The 4,725-nt window shown below is 35.6% G+C and overlaps 1 pseudogene; it reads left to right on the top strand.

The window, feature by feature from the left end:
* The first annotated feature begins 3,191 nt into the window (after positions 1 to 3,191).
* On the top strand, positions 3,192 to 3,319 carry LOC121465893 (annotated as a pseudogene).
* Positions 3,320 to 4,725: the final 1,406 nt, after the last annotated feature.

Below are 4,725 nucleotides of genomic sequence, written 5' to 3'. Positions count from 1 at the left end.
TATTTACATTGGTTTTTGTTTGAGAAAAACATAATATTCTGCTAATTCTTACCTTTACAATTCAAAGAAGGTTGACATATACAGTAATCCAACCTTCATTTCTAAATGTTTATTTTTTATTATAACAGTATTGACTGTTCATTATGTTAATATTGGAAAATGCAAAAATGAAAAATTAGAATTTATTTTTATTTAAATGTAATTTGCATACTTTTGAATGCCATGAATCCAGAGTTCTTCAGTGAAGTTGGTCAGTTTTGTGAAGTATTCACACTTGTGTGCCCCACACCCTAGTTATGATGTAGACTCTCTCATCCTGATGCCTCTGTCCTATATATATTTCACCATCTTTATCCTACCTTTAGAAGCACTATGTTGATTTCTATCAAGAGGATAGAATTAAAAATTAAAAGAAATCAAATCCCACCACCAGTCTCATGAAATAGCACACTCCTATAATCCTAGAACTCAGATGGTGGAGGAAGGAGAACCGTTACTGGGCAACAGAGCGTGTTTGAGGGCTGATTGGAAGCACATTACTGACTATCGCTGCTTAATTTCTCAGCATCTTTTGACAACACCAATTCTCTGCAAAGTCTGATGTTTTGATTTGGCTTCTGAAGCACAATATTTTGTCATTATTTCTCTCACTGGCCTGGTTGCTCCTTCATTGTCGCCATTGTCCATTTCTCTGTAACATCAAAGTGAAATCAGCATCTGTTCCTCCTCTGTTCTCTCTCTACACAACCTTTATCATGATCTGATCGAGTTTCTTGGCCTGAATTTGATCTCTAAGCATCTAAGCAGGTGGCTCTCAATTTTATATCTATAACACTGACTACTCCAACAAGTTTGCGTCCTGTATCCAATAGTCACTCAAGTGGTGACACCTGAGGAAACATGCTCGGTTTCTAAACCTTGGCCTTCATAGGTCCAAACGTGCTCCTTCTAGCACATCCATAACAAAAAATTGCATTTCCATTTCTTAAGACAAATGGCTCAAGACTATCTTTTGTTTTAACCTAAAATGTTTAACATTAATTTTTATAAATTATTTATTTGTGTGTGTGTGTGTGTGTGCATTGCATAGCACATGTGTGGAGGAGACTGAGGACAACTTTTAGGGGTTGGATCTTTCCTTCTACCATGTGGCTTGAGCTCAGGACATCAGGCTTAAATGTGCCTTTACCTTAAACACCATCTCACCAGTCCATCAAGAATATTATTGATTCTACCATTTCCTACTATGTGACAAAGCAATCATGAAGTCTTATAAATGCCACATACAAGTTCATGGAGCAATTTTAAATATCTGTGATATCTTCTGTGCTAACGACTGATTTCAACTATTTCATTCTGCTCAAGGGTGTCACAACTAGTTGATTCACTACATTGTAATCTGCTCTCCACATAGAAGATTGGTGCAAATGAAATAATTAAGTATTCTTCCAAGATGCAGTCATCCTTCATAATTGATTTCATGTTTTCCATTTTGTCCAGTTGTAGGGTACTGCATTTTCATGCCATTCTAAACTCTTCACAAATGTAATTTTCAATAACTGAGTGCATATTAGCTGGAAAGAGAAACTGTTCCTCAACTCCACCTGTTCATTTGGACATTTGGCTAATAATTAAACTATTGTTAAGGAGCACCTTGGTATACAAACTTCTATTTACAATTCAGGGATTTCTGGATTAAACAGTATAAATATTTTGACGGTATACTTCTGTCTTAGTGTTTCTATTGCTGTGATTAAACATTATGACCAAAAGCAAGTAGGGGAGGGAAGGGTTGATTTGGCTTACACTTCCACATGGTAGTTCATCATTGAAGGAAGTCAGGACAGATATTAAAACAAGACAGAAAGCTAGAGGCAGGAGCTGATGCAAAGACTATGGCAGGGACCTGCTCACTCACTTGCTCCTCATGACTTGCTCAACTCACTCACTTATAGAATTTAGGACCACCAACCCGGGGATGCCACCATCCACAGTGGCTTAGACCTTACTTCATCAATTGCTGTTTAAGAAAATGTCCTACTTTTGTATCTTTTGGCACCATTTCATCAACTGGCATTCCCTTCTTTAAGATGACTCTAACTTGTGTCAAGTTGACATAAACCTAGCCAGGAAAGGCTCTATTCATTTTGCCAAGTAATTTTCAAAAGAAAAGAGAATGTATCAGAATATACTTATGTCTATAGTTTCAACAATAAAATAATTCAGAAAACTTTGTCTAGATAAACTGAATTTTATTAATAACTTTATAATATATATAAATAACAAATTAATCCAAATGGTTTATATTTTCAGAATTTAACAAGGAGCATGGGTTAGATTTTTCTTGTTATTGTTAATCATGTTGACATAGAGATGTCCACAGAATTCGGGGAGCATGGAGTGAAATGGCTTAGAAAATGAGTTTTGGAAATAGACACTCAGGTTTTCGTATTGGATTATAGCTTAATTGCTGACTAGTCTTAGGTTTAAGTAAGTGACTTTTCATTTAGAGTCTCATCTATGAAACAGGGATAATAAAAATCTATCATGCAGAAATGTTGTAGAGATTAAATAAGATCATGTATATAAATCATTTAGGATGAGGGTGGCACTCATAAATGTTATTTCTCATCCATACTTCCAGAGCAACCTCTTTTTCTAGGTTAATAGTCCCACCATAATGCTCCCAGAAATACATGATAAGCAGGCCATTTCTCTCATGGCTTATTGAACTCTTGTGAATACAAGAGAGGGTTTTAAATTCTGCTTTGCTCAGGGCAATTTACCCAGATGTCACGTCAGGATGTGAGCAGCATCAGGCAAGAGTGCCATATGCAGGTTGGGGATCCAGCTGGCAGGAGTCCTGATTCTGAAGGGTTCAGGTTAAGGTGTTAAGGGAAGAACAAGGGAAGCAAACCGAGGCGCAGAACTAGGACAATCCCAGTGATCAAAACAGAGTGGGGAGTGAGTGTGTAAAGTTTGCCATGATAGATGCAATCTCTTGTCTTCAGGAAAGATGAGAGGGGAAACGCTGAGATTGATAACTGAAGTCATAATACAAACGTTCAAGTCCAGTGCTTAAAATTCTCTACTTTTTTTTTGGTTGTAAACCTTGAGAATTTTAATGTTTACAAAGGTCCTATATTCTCTTTTATTAATTAGCACATTGCAATTATATAAATGGGAAGGTTGATGCTTCTCGACCTTTTGGCTAAGATCAAGTGTAGTATCTGTTCTTATCAGTTTAAAATTCTCTACTTTGAAATGGTTAATAACTTGACAGAAAAGGTTTAAGAATTCTATAAAAGCTGTACCTCCTTTCTCAGATTCACCAATTCTGAACATTTTTCTCATCTATGACCCATCATTTGTGCGCCCGCGCGCGCACGCACGCATGTGTGTGGGTGTGTGTGTTATATTGATTTTACAGCATTTATTTTACTGGATGGCTCAGTCCATGATTAAGCATTGCGTTGAATTTTGACAGCTGTCAAGCTTCCTTTAATGTGAAATGTATGTTGGCCTTGCTTTATTTTATATGTTACTGCTATTTTTTTTAAATTAAAAATCAGTCATTTTGGAACATGCCCCAGAGCTGATGTTTTGGCTCTGATTTGGAATAACATGCTTCTCACAAATGATAGCTATTAGACATCTCCTGCAGATGTGTGCTGTGGAAGGATTCTAGCAGGGTGGGGTGAACATCTGCAGCCTGTGGAGACAAGCAGTAGACACAGGTGAAGGGCTTAGGGTATGATGGGGTTCTGGTGGCTGAGCCAGGGTTATAAGTCCACATCTCCTAGCTGGAAGGGACCTTGAGGGGTCACCAGATCCATCTGCTCTGCCCTCAGCAGAAATGCTTTTCCACTCTCCCAGACATGCTTGCCTATTTTTAAAGTCCTCCAGGGAAAGTAATTCTGTGTGTGGCTTCTACACTAGTGCTCTTGTTCTTACAGCATGGTCCTTGTGGCTTAGACAACATCCTTAAAGGACCGGACTTACATTTTTTCCCCATCCTGTTTATAGGGAGGACTTACAGGAGTGAGACAGGCTTCTTTCTGTTTAAATGATTTTGTTAATATACTCACACTTCAGGATTCTTTTCTTTATCCTAATCTAACTTTAAAAAGTCTAATGTGTACAAGTAGAAATATCATTTCAATATCAATAATGGTAAATAACAAAACATTTGATTACATGATAACAATAATATATCTAACAATAATATATTTTTAATTAAATTTATTTTCCATAGACCTGATTGCCAAGGAAATGGTTTAAGTAATCTTTTTAGTCACTTAAATTTATTTCTGCATTATTATATATTAAATATTTATTATAGAATACCAACTCAAACATTGCTGAAGAATTAAAGAAAGAAAACATCTCTTCCCTCTCTTTTACTATTCTCAAATATAGACCCCATTTATAACTTTGATTCTCTTTTTTATTTCAGATTTTATTCTACTTAAAATCAAGTATACCTTCATACAAAAACACATATACATATATTCTTTTCACAAAAATTAAATTAGATTTATACTCCCATTTGATGATATATTTGAAAGTAAAAATATGTTACTTATAGAAAATAGCAAGAACAAACAAAAATTTCTTTAAAAAAAATCTATAATTCCATTGCTCACATCTTGACGTTTGGCAAATTTCTTGGACATTTTATCTACACATATATGTTATCATGTGTCATTAAATTTTTTAATGCAT

This window comes from Microtus oregoni, unplaced genomic scaffold (assembly GCF_018167655.1).
Source record: "Microtus oregoni isolate MIOR12 unplaced genomic scaffold, Mior012 000031F_ref0000149, whole genome shotgun sequence".
Lineage (NCBI taxonomy): Eukaryota > Metazoa > Chordata > Mammalia > Rodentia > Cricetidae > Microtus > Microtus oregoni.
The sequence above is the reverse complement of the archived record's forward strand: the minus strand, read 5'-3'. Positions and strand labels throughout refer to the sequence as shown.